Source organism: Lepidochelys kempii, chromosome 9 (genome assembly GCF_965140285.1).
Source record: "Lepidochelys kempii isolate rLepKem1 chromosome 9, rLepKem1.hap1, whole genome shotgun sequence".
Classification (NCBI taxonomy): Eukaryota; Metazoa; Chordata; order Testudines; family Cheloniidae; genus Lepidochelys; species Lepidochelys kempii.
Window position 1 is genome coordinate 36,015,720 of NC_136388.1, and position 19,922 is coordinate 36,035,641.

General features: G+C 42.2%; 1 protein-coding gene across 5 annotated transcripts in view; it reads right to left on the bottom strand.

Annotated features, from left to right (window-relative positions):
- NYAP2 (neuronal tyrosine-phosphorylated phosphoinositide-3-kinase adaptor 2) overlaps nucleotides 1-19,922 on the bottom strand; it is a 180,614-nt gene that overhangs the window by 138,587 nt on the left and 22,105 nt on the right. Inside the window, exon 2 of one of the 5 annotated variants that reach the window (XM_073359904.2) lies at nucleotides 777-874. The exons of the other annotated variants lie outside the window; for them this stretch is intronic. The gene's annotated coding sequence lies outside the window, so the exon portion shown is untranslated. The remainder of the gene's footprint in view (nucleotides 1-776; nucleotides 875-19,922) is intronic. 5 annotated transcript variants of the gene reach the window in all.

Here is a 19,922-nt window from a genome sequence, read left to right on the forward strand (position 1 = left end):
CTCAGTTTTGAATTTCCCACCTTTTAGTTTCACGGAATGCCCCCTTGTTTTTGTGTTACGAGACCGGGGGAATATACATTCTCCCTCTACCTTCTCTCATTATTGTATATACTTTTATCATGTCTCCTCTTATTACTTTTCTTTCTAAGGTAAGCAATCCCAATCTTTTCAGGAAAGGTGGAGTTCCTGTATTCCTCCAAACTGCAGGTACTGCTGTCTACCCCTTTCATGATGGTCACAATGGGAGAAAGGACTCTTTGGCTTGGTCTGCACTACAGACTTATGTCGGTATAACTACATCGCGCAGGGGTGTGGACGCAGTCATACCGACTGAACTCCTAGTTTAGATAGTGTTAGGTCAACAGGGAGGTGGAGCACCTACACCGACAGGAGAAGCTCTCCCATAGCCATAGGTAGTGTCTTCACTAAGCACTACAGTGGTGCATCAGCTTCAGTGCAGCTGCTGTGCTTTATGTGTAGACAAACCCTCCATGTTGCCCTCGTTCCCTGAGCATCCCCACTGGGCTCTGACACAATCCAGCCAGGTGTGGAGTACCAAACCTGCTGTTCAAAAAAATACTCTGCTCTCATGAGAGGTCCCTCTATGGTATATTCATGTACAAATGGCAGCTGACTGAGCATAGGATTACTGTCACATGGCATGTGTTGCACACTGCCTTGATTTGACATTCATAATTCCCTGACTGAACATAAGAATGCATAAAACATGCTGGCCATTGCACGCAATGTGAGCAGTTACTTCAATCACTCCACACCTTGAGGGAGAGGAGATGCATGACAGCTGGTACTTGCATCAGATCAAGCAGGAGGTATTCTCCAGATGGACTTTCACCTTCCTTCTGGTTGAACGACTCTGTACAATGAAAAACCATTAATTATTTTGCAATGCAAAATATAGGTGCTGAGAAAGGGAGCTTGGTTTGTATGGTTTATTTGTTACTTGCTTATGAAGTCCTAAGGAAAGCTAAAGTATTATTATGAGATATGCGCTGCCTGTGACATTTTTGTCTCACTTGTTGTAAGTCCTGCTACTGACAGCAGTGTGATAGCATGTAGGTTCTTGGTTAGCCATTAACTAGTCAAATACTACTCAAAGGGAGTTCAGATTAATGGAAGTTTGCATGAGTAGGGATCTCTGGTACTTTTTTTTTTTTTTTTTTTTTAATATAACAGCACCTTTGTATGATGGGCAATTTGTAAACAAACCAGACCAGGAAATGAAAAATAGTTGTTTGCTTTCTTACAGATAACATACAGCACCAAATTTATCCCTGGTGTAAACCTATTAAGTAAATAAAGTTGCACCAGGGCTGATGACAGCCCTAAATGTTTCAGGGCAAATTGTGATTTTGTAGTAACATATCATGTAAAGTTGTGGAATCAATTTATGGCTTGTCATCTGTGCAACAGCAATAAAATCAAAGTAGGTCCAAAGTTGCTCCACAGCATATAGATGCCCCACTCTGTTGAAGAAGATGTGTTTCTCTAACTGCAGCTTTTTATATGAATTGCTTAACATTGTATTTATGTCACCACACAAATCTTAGACTACATCAACTTTAGCTGAGGGTTAGTGCTTACAAAAGGGACACTTGAGAATCACATTTTTCTCTGAAGATTTTGTTCCTACTAAGGTCTCTATGACTGGAAGATCAGAGAAAAGATTTTGATTAGTTTACTTTGCACATTTGACAACACTTTGCATTTTAGTCAATTACCTTTCCTGTCTCATGTTCTTATTGAGTACCTCCCTCTGATGCACTGCTCTGGGTGGGAAATTTACATGCATTCTCCCCCACAGGCCCCAGAAGAGAAACAGCAGCAGCAGCAAATCAGAAAATGAAAAAGCAGCAGTCAGAACATATGCACCAATATATTTGGTATTCTTGGGCCTACCCAAAAGACCCCTGAAAGAGAACAGAAAGTCCCTGAGGAATATTTTTATGAACAAAAATTAAATCAGAAATCCGGTTAAAATTATTAGCTAGTTTTCAAAAGAAGCAACTCAGCAATGCCCATTTAATATGGGGAGAAGTTTCTCGATGTGTGCTAGCTTCCTTGATCTTTTTTCAATGTGTTTGATTAAAAGGTTTGGTACAGTAGTCAGTCTTAGAAATGTAGGGCTGAAGGGACCACAGGAGGTCCTCTAGTCCATCCCCCGACACTGATGCAAGCTTAAGGGCTAAGTACACTAAAACCATTCCCCACAGATGTCTGTCTAACCCAGGGGAGGACAAACTACGGCCTGCAGGCCGAATCTGGCCCGTCAAGGCTTTCAATCCAGTCCACGGGATTGCCAACTCCATGGCGCAGTGGAGCTAAGGCAGGCTTCCTGCCTGCTGTGGCCCCATGCCCCTCCTGGAAGTGGCAGGCACAACATCCCTGCAGCCCCTGGGGGAGGAGGGGGTAGAGGGCTCCGTGCGCTGCCCTCGCCTGCAGGCACCACCCCCTGCAGCTCCCGTTGGCCGGGAATGGGGAACCATGGCTAATGGGAGCTTCAGGGGTGGTACCCACAGGCCAGGGCAGTGCACAATGGAGCCGCCTGCCCCACCCCACTCCCAGGAGCCACTGCCGGACATGCTGGCAATTTCTGGGAGCGGCGTGGGGCCAGGGCAGGCAGGCAGGCAGGGAGCCTGCCTTAGCCCCACTGTGCGCCACTGCCACCCCGGAGCCGCTCGAGGTAAGTGCTGCCGGGCCAGAGCCCACAACCTGAACCCCTCCTAAACCCCACATCCCAACCCCCTGCCCTGAGCCCTCTCCCACCCCCCTCCTGCACCCCAACCCCTTGCCCTGAGCCCCCTCCCGCACTCTGCACCCCCTCCTGCACCCCGACCCCCTGCCCTGAGCCCCCTCCTGCAACCCGCACCCCAACCCCCTGCCCCAGCCCTACATTCATGGCCCTGCATACAATTTCCCCACCCAGGTGTGGCCCTCAGGCCAAAATGTTTCCCCACCCCTGGTCTAACCTGTTCTGAAAAGCCACCAATGACAGGAATTCCATAATCTCCCTTGGTCAGCTGTTCCAAGGTTAAATACTCTTATAGTTAGAAAGTTTTTGCTAATATCTAACTTGAATTTCCCTCGCTGCAGATTAAGCTAGTTACTTTTTGTCAGCGGACATGGAGAGCAATTCATCATTGTCCTGTTTGCAACAGCCCTTTAACATATTTGAAGGCTTATCCAGTAAGGCCTCAGGCTTCTTTTCTCCAGACTAAACATACCCAGACTTTAACCTTTTTCATAGGTCAGGTTTTCTGAACTTTTAACATAGTTGTTGCTTTCCTCTGGACTCTCTCCAATTTGTCCACCTCTTTCTGGTGCCCCAAACTAGCCACAATACTCCAGCTGAGGCCGCACAGTGCCAAGTGATAGGTTACAGAGTACAGCAAGGTACTACATTCAAGTCAGTAGTATAGTTAATCAACTTTTCCACTCTGAAGTCCATCCCCATGATCGCACATGAACCAGACTTTTGAAATCCATCTAGCCAGAGGCTGTGTATTAGGGTTAACACCATTCTGCCATAACAATTCAGGCAGCCAGCTCTAGTTATTGTATAGGATCCTGATTTAAGTACAGTAGAGTTTTCTTCAAATCCCAACAGGTCATACGGAGGAGATAATACAAATTGCTCTCAAGCTACTGTATTTCTATTCAGTATTTGGCTACTTAATCCCCTCAAAAATTTAACTTCAGGGCATTCTTGCCACATGTGAGAAAAGCTGCTCATTATATTACAGCCTCTGCAGTCCTAGTCTGAGAGCAAGTTTCCCATTTCATTCAATCTGTTCAGGGTAAGGTTAGTTCTCCAGGAGACCCTAACAGTGTGTGCAAACTCTTGCTAGTATGTCTGAATTCAGCGAGCCAGAATTTTGTTGTGGTTTTAAAATTGCACAGAGTTGAGGTTTCATAGGGTTCAATAAGTTTAATACTTTTGGAGAGTGCAGTGAATGTGTTAATAGCTCCATGTTTTTGTGATTAGTTCTTTATCATCAGTGAAGTTATTAAATACTTGTTCAGTCTCTCATAATGGCTTCAAAAATAATGTTCATCAAGGGTACAAAAAAAGTCTGTTTCTCAGAGACTGGTGAAGAGAGAGCTCCAGTTTTACACCTGGCTTTAATTTGTTCAAATGCCATATCCACTTCCTATGTGTTATACATACTCTCTCTTACCAATATATGGTATGTATCATTTCATCCTTTTTTGAAACACATCAGGTGAAGGTATGGGTTGAAAGAAGGAATTGCTATGTAAGGCCCTATTTTTACCATCAAAACAACTCTCTACAGCTGGTGCTAACAGTGTTGATTCCTACCTGTGTGGACAGAATAAACAGTGTTAGGTAAACATTTCAACCTAGCTATATATCAGAGATCACACATGGCTCTCCAACAAGACCATGATGTTGGGGGTGGGCGGGGGTCTGACCACGCACAGGCATAGCTCTCCAACCTGATTATAACATGATTTGGCCATAACTATGTTACACAACCATGTTGAAAAATGATTTTGTAGCATAGATAGGGCCTAACAGTAGGACAATGGGATGGAATTTCATAATTTTAATTACTTTTCTCCAGGTAGTAGACATATAGGCTGGGTTTCTCCAATGTTCATTGCAGTCAGTGGAAAGGACCCCATTGACTTTAGCAGCCTTTGAATTGTACCCGCCCTATGTGCCACAAATTGATTATCCAAAGGCCTGGGAAAGTTTTGTCTGGATAAGAAGAGAATACTGTGTCCCTAAAACGCTCAGTGCCTGGGAGTTACAAGAATATCCTGATCCTGCTATGTACATTCTGGTTCACCACACATTGCCAGGATCATGCTAGTCATTGATATAATTGTGAAATATATATATTATGCAAGGAGTTATGTATGTATATTGAAAATATGTTCCTAAAGTCTGTATCAAGGCAGGGCGGACAAACAGGTTTCTGCCAGACAACGGATGTATATTCTCCTGTCTCTCTGGGTCCGCATTGCAAATTAAGCATTGAAAGCCAACACAATGCAAGTTCAATTACAAACAAAATCAACAAAGTTGATGACAGGAAATCACTGAATAAACCACAGGGGTTGTCCTGTGGCTGGGAAAAGACAATGAACTTTGGGGATTATAAGAAGAAGGCAAAACATATCCTTTTATTCTGCACCAAGGAAGTAATCATGCAGCACAATTACCGTTCATGAAAATGGGATCACAACCAGCCTTGGTTGAAATGCTGCAAAGGACATTTGGGGTGAGAAACTTCTTTAGACCAAAAGTTAGCCTATTAAATTAGTCACTAGAAAGCACTATACTTTTAATTTGTTTGTAACCTGTTTACTCACCATCTTGTAAATCTTGATAATATACTTACAATCATATCTCAGTGCTGCGGTACTCAGTTAAGTGCTGCTTCTGAGTTGAACTAACTAAGCTGATGTGTACACTGTTCCCCTGAGGGCAGCAGTCCTGGGAATGATGAGTGTTCAGTGAGAAGGGGCTGGACACTACAGGGGAATGCTTCAAAGGGCCTTGAGGACTGGGTACATCTATTGTTAGACCTCAAGGCAAAGAAAGTGCTGACATAGCCCAGAGGAGAGTACTTGGGCAGTAACAGATTGGAGGTGTCAGGGAACTGACACACAGTTAAGCACAAACAATTCTTTATCTTGCTGGAGGCAAGGTGGCTCTCAGGATGCTCAGACCTGTGAGCCATCAGAGATGTATTTTATTATTTTAAAGTAAAAAGTAATGGCAAGAACCTGGGAAGAGGATATAAGTCAATTCTAGCAAGCAGGAAGGTGAAGGACAAGCATACTGTGCAGTAACAGAGAATCTCTAAGTAGTCTGGTCACATAGTATTAATCAGAGTCATTAATTGAAGCATTTTGCCACTGCTTGCCAAATGATTTGTTCATCAAATCGATTCTTCTGGTATTTGACTGGCTGTAATAAATATGAAGACAGAGGAGTAACCCAACTTTGAATTGTAACTTTAAAGAAAATAGGATTATACGCCTTGATACTCAGTGTTTAGGTGTGACAATGAAGAGGATTATAGAAAACAATTAGAGCCTGCCCAAGGTAAGCCGTACAGGCAGGCAGTCTTGGCAGGTGTGAAAGGCGTCAGGCAACAGCTGCCCCAAACTCATCAGATCCATACTCAAATCCTGAGTCTCCTAACTGTCCAAAACGTAATTGGCCCATTTAAACCCAAAGGCATCCAAGCCCTGTGTGCCCTTGCAAGTTCCTATACCAAGTAACCCAGAAGTGTGCAGTGCAACTTCAGGCATTCTTGCAGCTCTCAACTCCTTCAGCACAGTAAGTCAATCAATGCCCAGTCTCAGGACAGGGCATTTACTCTCTCCCTCAGCTTCTGTGGGTATGAAAGACCCAATCATTCAAACTCTACCAAGGGAAAACTAGCCCCTGCCTCCAGCTCACGAAAGCTTATGCTCTAATAAATTGGTTAGTCTCTAAGGTGCCACAAGTCCTCCTTTTCTTTTTGCGAATACAGACTAACACGGCTGTTACTCTGAAACCTGCCTAATTTTAGGATCTTGTTGGGAAAAAGTACTATAAATGAACGTAACCTCAGCACCTGCCCTCACACATTGTGGCATCCAGGCCCATGCAACAAAGAGAGCCCCGCTGCTTTAAAGTCCCAAATGTACTCATACAATAGCACGTGCCCCAAAGCCTTGCAGTTACCCAAAGTGTCCTCATCCCTGTGCCAAGAAAAGCAAAAGTGTAACCATTAACCTACAAGGGAGGCAAGTCAGGAAATTTGCGGCAGTAGGTGAGGAGCAGGAACAGCCTGCTTCTGCTGAACTTCTATGGGAGGACCCTGCCTGCCAATCCCAGCATCCCTTGGAATTACTGGGACTGGCCAATAGCAGCCCCTCTACCTAGGGAAGGATACATTGGACATCAGGCATTGCAGTATTCTCCAAATGTGTGGCCCATCATCCCTGCCTTGCCCTTTGATCTAGTATGGCTTAGATGGCCAGTACCTCCACCCCCTATGTGAAAACAAATTGGGTAGCATAATCCTTAAATGCCCAGAGAAAGTAGGAGAACTGCTTTCAGGCCCCAAATGAAAGAAGGTAATGCATGAAAAGAAAAATGCTTAAATGAAACAAATCCTCAATTCATTCTTTCCGTGAATTTTTAAATAGTTGCCTTCCTTAACTTCTCCTTTTCTCCTATCATCCTAACACCAGCAGTTGGCTGAAGGAAAATTGTATTGTCATAATATCACTAAGTTAATGTTTAAACACTAATTCTTTTCAACCTCAGATCTCTTTTTCCTTCCTTTGATGACAGTCCATGTGGGGGTTACTGGTAGCTCAGAGGTGATGAGAAGAAATAGCTTCCAGTCACTACACGAAGAAATTTGATGGGCACACAGCAGGCTAAGAAGCTGCAGGTGCCATAGAATTATATCTGACCTCTGCTTCTTTCCCTTTCATAGAAGGGACTTCATGAGTTTTGATTCTTGCATTTGCTAGCTAGTCTTTTTCCTGATATTCCTTCTTTTCTTATTCTCTGGCATTTTTGTTTCCCCTCCAAAAGGACAACAACAAGAAACAAAGATAGATGACTATTACAGTGGTTCTCAAACTGGGATCCGTTGATCATGGATGGTCCATGTAGTACATCAAGGTGGCCTATGGAGCTATTTCCATCAGTCTTCAAACAATTTTTCTTACTGCTAGTTATAGAACAATTCAGGCCTCTTTTAGAATTCTTAGAGATTTTTAGGACCATCTAAACTAAACAAACCAAATGCCTTTATTCATTGCTGCTTCGTGTCTTTCGTCAAAATTCAGCCATGATCAAAATTTTCTTGTGGTCACCAACACAGGAAGCATAAAACACACAAGGCAGACCAAAACATCAAAGTGTCCTGGAGTGACTACAGTAGTGGGGGGCTAATAAATGTAAAGCTCTTCATCCAGGGAGAAGAAATCAAAAGGACAGAATGGTGGATTGTAACAACGCTGCATAAATATCATGATTACTTCCACAATGCTTCCTTAATTATTGTCCTAATATTAATGCTAGAGCTGGTAGAAGCAAAGTGTTCCATGAGAAAATTTTACAAAACTTTGTGGGAACATATCAATGCCGATTGTTTTGACTGAAATACTCCATATTTTGATGTTAGAACGGAACATTATCCCCCATTTGTCACAGCCTCCTGCTGCTCTTTGTAGGTCAATCACCCTGATATCTGTCAGGTGTGGCTCATTCTGTAATCAGGATTCACTAGCTCCAGCCCTTAAGGGGCAAGCCACCCTGTTATGCCTCGCCATTTTGAACAGAAAAGTCTGATGATCATATTTGTAGCTTTCAAGATAATCCCAAGTCACACAGTAAGCTATATTCCAGTCTCCTGGCTGTTAGCCCCACCATCACTCAGATTAGAATTAGATCGCTTGAAGTAGTGAAAAGCAGTGAAAGCAATACCTTGCTAGCTAAGAAGAAACAAGCTTCTGCTGGATGCTTTTCATAAAACTGGCAAAAATCGCCCCTGGGGCATTTTTATGACTGATAAACAAAGAGCAAAGTCCATTTTTATGCCTGATAAACAAATAGCAAAAAGGCTGACATGGCTGAATTTCACTGAAGATATTTTTCAGACAAAACAAGGAAATGAGAGTGACAAATTAAATGGATGTCTTAGTTGTAGGCTCTTTCTCCTCCCTTGTCCTAACTATGAGAGGAAATGGTACAAATTAGCATTTGTAGGTGTAGCTTGCAGTATATATTGTTTCCTGCAGTGTGGGCTGTAGAATTCTATTGTTTTGAAAGTAAAAAGAGAAAATGCCGTTCCGTTTACAAACATTAAAAAGTTAATATTTATCAACCACATTTTTGGTATCATTTTTCTTCTTTTAAAAAACTCCGGTATCTCATATTACCAGGTGGTAACTTGGCCAATCTTCACAACAGTGAACTCTTAATAATAAAGAAGGTGTCAGTCAAAGGGATATACACAAGTAATGATTACTTCTCTCAATCGAATGTATAATTCCATTCATGCTGATAGGCGATCCATGCATGGATTAATGGCAGCCCCATACATGACTCATAAAGTGCCTGCTTAATTCTTGCCCCCATTTATGTGTAAACAATCTGTTTAGCATATGCAGTGTAGAATGTGCCACTTTCCTAATGAATATAAAAATATTTGTATATTTAATAATATGTGTGTGTATGCATGCTAGGCCAGGAGTGCAAATATTCTCCACTCAGGCCAGCTCTGAAACCACCCACCGTTTCTTGCCCTGCTCTGATCCTCAAGTCTGTTGCAGTTTAAAAGGATTGTGGGACTGGAGTCATGGAAAGAAACTATGGCTTGTTTCAGAGGGGGCCAGGAGGGGTACGCTCTGCTACTACTCAAGTAGGTCAGATAGTTTACTACCTTGCTTAATGTGTTACTTCTGGAAAGTGTCAGTTTTTAAATGGCTTTACAATCAGGAGTGACATCACACCACTAGACATAAAACTATCCAGATATTGTAAAGTCAATTAAGCAGCTCAGATACTGTAAAGTCAGTGCCAGAAGGATTGTTTCCAGAAATAATAGCTTCAGAAAGAAGGGGGGAAAAATTATGACTGCAAGTAGCAAAACAGAAAGACAGTCCATTTCCTCCAGGTCTTCAGTTACCCCAGTGTATCTGGAGAAACCAAAATTTCAAAACCAAAAGATTAATCTATTTTTCAAGAGTCTGCAGCAATATCTCTCTTGACTTCATATTCTAGTCAGTCTTCTTCAAGCAAGCAGCCCAGGTAGTTGGTAAGGGGCCACTGGCTGCAGCGTTCCAGTCGGTGGAGATTAGAGATATTTACCTGCCCTCACATTCTTGTGTTCAGCTTTCTGTTGTTCCTTCAAGCATAGAATGAGTAGAATTTTAATGAGTTGCAACCTTTTGCTTGAGGTAGTATTTTGGCAAGTTCTCATGCAGCAGCCAGGTCTGGATTTTTCTTCTTTTCACACAAGAGCTGGTTTCTCCAATGTTTTAATGAGCTATCTAGTATACTACAGTGTTTCTGCTGTGACACAAGAAGTCACTGATGTAATGCAAAAACTATGGTAAGCAACATGCATGTTTATTAGACACCATTCTAAACTGCTGCAGAGCTATGTATTATTCCATACCAAAAAAGTCAATTCTTGTAACAGATATTGTTTGTTTGATGCAGACCCTTGTGGGCCCAACTGATATCAGGACCCCATTGTACTAGGTGATTTAAATACACATAAGAGATAAGCCCCATCCCCAAGAGTTCACATTCTAAATAATATAGCCATTTAGAATAGATTTCATTGCTGTAGAGCCTACAGCCCTGTGGCCTCCTCCCAAACACCCCCTTGTGACAGCCCTGCAAGTGGTCCCTCACTTCAGTTTCCCTTTTGAGTCCCCCAGTAACTCCATTGAAGCTTATCTTCTATTCATACATAGTTTATTAATAAATAGGGTGACCAGATGTCCTGATTGTATAGGGACAGTCCCAATTTTTGGGTCTTTTTCTTATATAGGTTCCTATTACCCCCCCACCCCCATCCTGACTTTTCACATTTGCTGTCTGGTCACCCTATTAATAAAACATAGTGTAAAAATCCCAAAGCATAATCCATATCACCCCAGTGCAAAAAGCCTTTAAAATCATAGATCCTCCTGGCCATTGACATAAGACATACCATATTGTGGTGTCTTCTGCCACACCCAGACTCTTTATCAGTCCTCCTCTGTCTCTCTGCCAGGACAGCCACTCCAGCCTTCCTTCTCCAGTGAAATCCCACTCTTCCCAGAAAGAACCCCCACAGCCTCTGCTGGTAGCATCCCTCACTCCCCCTGGCCCTTTCACTGTTCCCCAGGGTCCAACTTTCCAGCAAGCAGACATCAGCAGGTAAACCCATCCACTGTTCCCCCTCTCTTGCCTTTGTCTCCAGGTCAGAGCCAGCAGGCATCTCCCTCTGCTGCTTCTCCTACTTTCCGCTCCTGGCTCTTTGGCTTGAAGATGCCAGCCAGCAAACCCCTCTTGCTGCTCTCCTGTCTTTAACATTTCCCAGGGACCACTTTCTCTAGCAGCTCTCATCTCCTACCCTTTCTCACTGAACCAGTCCACTCTAACTCCCACACTTATTTCCTCACCAGGCCTCTTATAGCCCCCAGATGCTGCCTGCCCTCTTAATTGGCCCAATTGGAAGCACGTGGACTAGAACAGGAGTGCTAAGCCCAGTTTCATTTAATGGGCAGGCTACCCTGCTACAAGGCCTACATTATTTGATATTAGCTTTTTAAAATGATGCTATGTGTAGTTGCAAATGTAATATATATGAAATAGGATACATTACATTTTTGTGCAAATAAATGAAGTATAATTCTCTTTTGGCTAAAGGTGTGCAGGTTCTTTACTACTCCCAAAAATGCCTCCAGTAACTTACAGGGACAAAATGATGTTTTATTGCTACTGGGGTTTCTCTGTTCTACTACTGCTGCTGGATGTACTGTCATTAGCACCATGCCTCTAGAAGGGAAGCAAGGAGTTATTTCTACCATTATCTGTCTGCCTCTAGAGGGCAAGTATGGAGTTATTTTTGGTTTGCATCCAAAGGAAGAATTTTTTGCAAGGAATCAAAGGAAATGCCTTCCTGTCTTTCCTACCCTCTGAAAGAAACACAAGATAAGAAGATTATGTCTGAAATCATTCCTGCATTGATGCCTGGCAAAAGAATGGAGTGCTGGCAGCTTTCACATCCCTGGTCCTTGAGCTGCCAGGGGCTAGTCTGGCGGCAGCACTGGTTAGGCCAGCCCTATCTTGCACTGGCTGCAATATCCCTATGGGGTTTGCAGCAGCTGGGGAATAGCTGAAGTGTAAAATTGGCCTGGCCATGCCTCCTTTTACTTATAGCATGCATCCTAAGGGAGATCTCAGAGCCAGCACAAAATAGCCATCGTACAGGGGTGATTTCAACCCCAAGTTTTCTTCCAGAGAGTTAGCTGCTGTTATGCAGCACCCCTGAATTTAGGGCTGCAATACTTAATTTACATAAGGATCTAAGAATGAGAGTCAGATATAGTGAAAATAAGGGCTCAAACTCTGGAAAGCTTGTCTACTTGTCACGTGGAATATGGGCATAATACTAAGCATTGTTTAACCTAAGTTAATGCAGTTCCATTCAGTGCAGCAGAAATGACAAAGTACCAAAAACAACAACAAAAAATGAACTGTATTTTTAAAAGCATCAGGTACAGTAGTATTGATTCCTAGTAATAGATTTCACCTGGCAATTGAAGTAAAAGCATCTTATGCTGTTTAAGTGCCAAGGGCCATGATCTAATCACATGTGTAGAAGGATGAAAGTGGTTTAGAAAAGGGGTAGAAAACTGAGTGTATGAATTGCTATTTCAAACCATAAAAAGGTTTATTCTATGGTGTTTAAATATGGAATACATCATGCAGTCAGAGGTTTACAGTGAGGACAAAGAAGAAAAACAGAGTGTAGATAACATTAGAGGACACACCATAAGAAAATACCATTCAAGTTGTGCAAGATCTAATCAAATAGCCTATTGCAGCAAATCTGTATGCTCAGGACACTGCTAATTCCCTATGTGTGTGTGTGTGTATGGAATGGTGATTTAGCCTCTTTGAATTCAATAAAAACATAAACAGTCTCCTGGAGCCACAGATCCCATCAAAGTTTATTGGCTCTCTGTTGCAGATAAACACCATGTAAAATGGCTGGACCTCATAATAAACAATGGAAGACAGAAATATCCCAAACATCTCAAAACAGAGAATATGTGCAAAAGGAAAGACAACCTTTGAATCACTCATTGTGATCTCATCATCTGGGTTTTGTTTGTGTTCTTTTTATGTTATATGCTGTGGGAAAGCAGTTGGTGGTTACACAATAAGAAGTGTCTTGGAAGTACTGCATGCTGAAAGAACTGTAAATTTATATATATATACACTATTTGTTTATATATAGCATTTACAAAATTGATATTCAGTGTGTATATTTTTCTTTAACAAAGGAGTTTGTACGTTTGGTGTCTATAATGATAGGTATGCTCTTGATGCACTTGACAGTAGAGCTATCTGAGAAGTGTTTTTTTCCACCACCCCACATGAACAACTGATGATAATAAAAACAAAAATTCTTGTTCATCAACATTTTTTCATTAAAAAATAGAAAACCCCAAAATGTTTTTATTAGTTTTCAGCAATGAGCAAATCTTGAGAAACAGCTGATTTTCAAGTTTCTGACTTTTCAACAACTCCCTTCCCTCCCGCCCCCACCAATAATGAAAATGGACATTTCCCATGGAAATTCTGTGAAATAAGCATTTTGCATTGTAAATGCTCTTCAAGAGCCAAATGCGAGCTGAATGGATTGCTAGAACTGTAGACACACACAGAAAATGAAAATGATTTTATCAAACAAGTCAGTAGAAGCAGGATAGGCTCATGGCTGTTCAAATTTAGAGTTAAGTTCCAAGTAGGTTCCTATTTCTTTTGAATAACTGCACATCTCTAATTCAAAGTAGGGAAGGGGATATGATTTCCCTGAAGCGGTGAGTTTTTCCTGACAGTGTAGCGAGAAGGAACGTAATTGTTTACAGCACAGGTAAACTACAATGAAAAAAAAAACGCATGAAGAAAATAACTGTGTTTTCAGTCTCCCTAGTTTCACCTCTTTTTGTGTTCAAACACAACATATGTGTTTTTCAAAGCAATCAAACTTACCACTTTTTCCCTAGCCTTCATTAGCTGACATTCTTCTTCCTTTACTGCAGCAGGCTGTTTTGTCTGTGTGCTAGCTCACACATAGGAGCAAGTGAAAACAGTCCCAAAAGAGAACGTAACCAGCCACCAGGAAGTCCCCTTTGAGCTCCTGTGATCTAGCAGACAGTTTGCCACAAGACACTTGCTTGGTGGATATCATTCATAATACGACTACTGGGACTTAATCCTTTGGCTATTTATGCTGAGCGCTGCCTTGGGGCTGCTATCAGTGTAAGTTAAAAAGATGATTACATGTGAAATGGACCATTCTGGCTGCAGCTTTCTCGTTTGCGATGCAGATTTCAAAAGATGGATTTAATTAGAATTTAACCTAGCTACCTCCTAAAGCAAAAGAATCAGAAAACAAGTTTGATATTGAAGGGAGATGAGGATGACTCCTCCAAAAGAGCTGGGAGGGCAGATGTTACTTGGATACACATTGGATCATCCTAAAAGCAGAGCAGATTGGCTTTCACAAAGGAGCTGTCCTAAGTGGCTTGGTAATAGAAGAGCTGGCTGAAAAATATCTAAATTTGAAAATTTTCAATGAAAACCAAGGACAAGTTTTTCATGAAAATGTTTTCCGTTTTCTGGCCTGCTCTAGACAATACATTGGGCCAACAAGTGGAAAACAAAGGCTAACAGAGAATATATTCGCAAAAAGAAAAGGAGGACTTGTGGCACCTTAGAGACTAACAAATTTATTTGAGCATAAGCTTTCGTGAGCTACAGTTCACTTCATCGGAATGCATGCGATGAAGTGAGCTGTAGCTCACGAAAGCTTATGCTCAAATAAATTTGTTAGTCTCTAAGGTGCCACAAGTACTCCTTTTCTTTTTGTGAATACAGACTAACACGGGTGCTACTCTGAAACCAGAGAATATATTCTGTCCTCAGTAGATTCTTTCTATGGCAAAATCAAAGATACTGGGCAATATGCTACTGTTACACAGCACTCTGTCATCACTGAGTGCTTTCCATGATCCTTACAAAGATTCTGGAATGATGTACTGCATGGTCACTGACAGATGCTTGCCACAATTCCAAAACTACTAAGGCAATATGAATATTATTTTTAAGATAGGATGACCATATTTTCCCAAAGTTGAAAATGGAACACTGCCCAGGGCTGGCCCAAGTCCCACGCGGCCCTTGTCTCCCTCCACCCCATGCGGGGCCGGCCCAAGGTCTCCCCTCTCTCCGTTACAAGTGGGGCTGGCATGAGTCCCCACGCCCCCGCATGGGGCCAGCTCAAGGCCCCCAGCCGGTCTGAGACCCCCCCACCCCTGTCTGCATGTCTACCTCTAACTCCTGCACTTGTGGCTGGCCCAAGACCCCCTGCCACCTGCCAGCACAGGGCTGGCCAGGCCCCAGCCACTGTCCCAAGCACTCCCTCCCATGCAGGGTTGATGTTGCTGCTCATCCATCCCCCTCCCCCCGTACATTTCTCTGCGCCCCGCTCAGGGTCACGCCCTACTTTTCTGGCAAAACAGGGCATTTGTCCCATTTGCTCTTGCCAACTAGAACAGGGGTTAAAAAAGGGACTGTCCCCGTCAAAACGGGACATATAGTCACCTGATTTCAAGGCATTATTAGGTTGGCCAGAGCTGCTTATTCCTTTAATAATCTGATGAACGCCTCAATCCTGTGCATTTAATGTTTTTTAAAGATGCATCTTATCTCCACAAAAGAAAAAAGAATGGAAAATGTTGAAAAAAGTTTCAGAAAGAAACAAAAAAGTTACCTCATTTACAAAACTCGTGCACTTAAATCCAAGAAAATGAATAGTTTAGGATAGCATAAATCTTACACTACTTAGATAATAAGCACAAGCACATTTTTCTTACTGAGCAATGTATATTTCATTGCAATACAACCTTAACTCTGACTCAAAATAAATATCAGTGGTAGTCTCAAAGTATGAACTCAACACAACATCCTTTGGAGAAAGAAACAGATGTTATATATGTACACACAGCAATGACTCATGGTGATCAGGCTTACATGCAAGTCTGCAGACATCAGTAATATTTTCATAACAAGAATATTACACACTATTACTCTTAAACTAAGAATATGTTATTCTGAGGAAAGAGCAACTATAAGTACTTTACCAAAACATTCCACAGTCCATCAGTGGTATTAAATTATATTTAGCAGAGTACATCTGTGATGGGGTATACAAACCCCACAGCGCGGTAGAAGGAGCCGTTCTGGGTGCAGCTGATAGAAGAGCTTAAAAGAGAGCCAGACTGGTCAGAAAGGAGCAGATATGATAAGAGGAGAGAGCTACACTGGGAGCTCTTGAGTAAGGGCACACCTGAAGCCCTGGCTGCACGGGAGAAGTCTGTATAGCAGCATTAGCAACTACCCCAGGGACTAACTCTCCCCTAGTCATAGAGAACCCTTCACTCCATCATCTAGTGGATTATTTGTGACTCCTGAGGCTTTCTGACCATGTTCTGGACTGGGTGGGTTAGTGGTAGGAATTAAGCACTTGTGTATGTTTGATATCACTGCCTCTTGTAGGGCCCTGGGCCAGAGCCTGGTGGAGAGAGAGGATGTGGGCTTCATAAGAAGGGGACACAAACCCTTTCCCATCTGGAGATGTGGGTGGGTGGGTGACAGAGGCATTGTAAGACATGAGGCAAGGGGTCACAGCCCATAGGGGACTATAGACATGGGCTGAAGATTCTCTTCCTTTGTAAGGGATATTGGACTTGTATATTTGGTTGGATTCTGTTATGGTGAAAGCGGATGGACTCAGCTAGTAACCTGGCTGGAGGGCTGAGTACTATTTACTAGAAAGGAAACTGCCACCACACTGGCGTGACCACTGGTTGTGTGATACTAAAGACTGGGGGAGTGTTGTGACTCAGTTACCTCACCAATAGGCATACTACCCATAAACTTATCCCATCACAACACCTAAAAGAAATACGTAGATAGCAGAATCAAGATAAACAAAGCCAAGGGGTGGAGATCAGAGTTAAGTGGTTGAGGTATTATATTATATTTGGTAAGAAAAATAGGTTTCTGTTTTTCTGGAGATGAGGTAAGGTCCTAATCCTTAACCATTAATTTTCCTGCTTTTATAGTAAACTATGTGGTGGATAATTACATAACTGTCTCTTAGCAGCCTTCAATGTTTTGAAATGAAGGATTTATAAAAATATATTCTGTTGGTAACATTTATCTGCAAATGTTAGGCCCAATCTTACAAGCCCTTCTTGCACAGAACTCCTAGGTTGAGGCCCTTTAAGTCACAGAAAGGAGCTACTGATGACAGATACTGTCTGGCTTGTAAACTTTCGGGAAAAACAATATACTGAAAAACAGATTGAGGACAAATGAGTGAACGAGTAGGAAACAACTACTCAGAATATTTTGTCATGGGACTAAATAACCTTTCACATAGTTTTAATTTCAGACAAAAAGAGACAGTAACCTTATAGTAACCTTTATAGTATAATTCTTTTGATGAGGAAAAAAAATCCAAGGAAAAGAGGTTCTGAATTCTGGAATAGGAAAAAGGGGCATATGCATGTGCATGAATGCTTTAATGGAAGTGGATAAGGGGTAGGTGATCTCCTTTGAAAATCCAGCACCACTTATGGGTGCTGAGCACTTTGGAAAATCTGGCCCTTTGATTAGAAGTAAAAGACTCAATATCTCTTCCCCATGCTAATTCAGCTAATAATACGAGGATTCAACTTCAGTGGTGTCTTTATTGATAGAATTGGCTTGTCCAAAATCTTTGCTGAATTTCTGCTAACGACAATCTGGGCAGTGAATGACTCTTGGCTTTATTTAATGCCTCAAATCAAGAAATGATCCTGCAAATTGTCTCCCTACAAGGTTGATATTAATAAGGAAACACCTGAAGGAGACAATAAATAATGACATAATCACCCCATGGTGTTATGAAAGCAGCATTCTAAAGTATATCACCTTACTCAATAACAAGGCACTATCTTATTCTGGTGTATCTAAAGAATGTCTCCTTAGTGAAATGTTGGTTTTGCTTCTGAGCCCTAGCAAAAATGTGTGTGTCAGTGTCAGGATCTTCAACTTTTCCATGATAATGAATACAACATTTGCTTGCCCTTTAAGTGACCGTGTTAATGTACAAGTACACTTGCAAATTAATTCCTAGACCAAGCTCATGCTATTGCATTGTGGATCACTTTCAAAATGATTACCGAAAAACAAAAAAGGAAACCAGGGTTTAAGCAGCTTCCTATGCACTGGTGTTAACTAAAAACATTTCCACATAAATGTGACTGCTTGAGAAATAAAGATGAAAGTGTGATTGACTTGAATTGAAAATCGAAAACAGGCTTTCCTCAAGTTCAAAAGCTACACTACAAATCACCAGAATCATTAATTCCAGCATACAGGGACTTGAAAGGTGTCCTCTTTGTAAAATGGGTTGCCTTTATATAACTGGAGCTAAATGACAGCTGCATAGCTGAAGCAAAAGGCCAAATAATTGATTTTTTTATTAATTAAACTAACAAACTCTTTATACCTTCTTGTCACTCTGCCAAATTTCCTCCCTCATTTTGTTGATGCAGCACATTGCTCTACTTAACTCCTCCACTGTAACTATGGGGTCATATGTAATGACTGTAACTTTAATCAAAAAGGACAATCATAAACTGTATTGTTTTGTATATAATGCACTAAATTGATAAAGCCAAAGGCAGGCAACTTTTTGCTTTTACTCGTATTTTACTGTTTAATAATATACTGCTTCAAGTGCAGATGCATGTCTGATCTAAGTCCCACTTCTTCATTTTAGTCAAATGTACACACTTTGAGATATATTTTTATCCTAACAAAGTGTTGGCCAAACAAATTAAAGTCCTCATTAAACCGGGAATAAAAAATGCACACTATTTCAGTCAGATCTCATTCTCTTCACTGACTTTTTTCCCCGTGTAGATTGTATAGGCAGTACAGAAAAAATCTGTGTCAAATAGGGGGCAGGTTTTAAGTGGCCATAAATACCAATTATAGGCCATGTGCTTCCTTCCTCTATGCAACGTGTAGCATGACAAATGCAGCAGTAAAGACTCTGTCCCTGCAGAGGCAGGAGACTAGTAGCTCAACAGCATACCACCTGCTGACCTTTTACACATCACAAAGGCCCTCAGGTGTACATTCTAGGGGCTCGGGGCCTTTGGGGGAGCAGAGACAGTAAGGAAGAGCAGACTGTCTTTGCAGCATGCTTCCTTCATAAGTTACCAGTTCTCAGACCAGCAGTAACTCCCCCTCTGAATCTGCCAGCCTGCTCTTTCCGATGGGTAAGCATAGCTGCAGATGGGGAAAGGGAAGTAAACAATAGCAGCATAACTTCTAAAGAAGGGCAAGGACAGGAGCACCATGGTGGTTCAAATGCTCCAAAAGAATGGCTGGGGACTTGCGAAGTCACTCTCTGCTGTCCTCACAGATATTTTAAGGGAAGTATGCAGGTGCTCTGAGCAGAAGCCTGTGGGGGTTTCTGAAGTTTGTCCTGGCAGGTTAGCACATGACCTGGCACTGATAATGACTCCTTAATGTTCCTAAAGTGCTCTTAAGTAAAGGCCCAAGTTCTGACCTCGTTTATACTCTTGAAATCTATAGGGTTTTACATGTGAAACTGAAGGTAGAAAATTGGCCTGAAAAGTGTTGTGCAGTATAAGTGCCTGTGATGGGGTGTACCCCACACAGGCCCTGACTGGGTTAATGTGGGCCTGAGAGGCCAATTAACATACCCGAGAGCACCTTCCAAAGAGAGACAGCCAGGTTTCATTGATGATGAAGCCCAGCTAGGGAGGGACTGGTGGTGATTATGAAGCCAGATAGTTGAGAGCAGAAGGGACTGTCAGGGGAGACAGTCTGCAGTCACTCTTTGCGAATATAGAGGTGGAGAAAAAGAAACCCACAGGGAAAGAATAAGCCCGTGGAGTCTAGCTGGAGTAGAGAAGGCTGGCAAGCAGTTGGGGAGGTATAAAGCAGCTACTGGGCTGGAGCATGCTCTGGTTGCACACCTTGAAAGAAGGGCAGGATTTGAACTGCCAGATAGAGAGAACCTTGGGAGGGGTTCTGTGGAGGAACA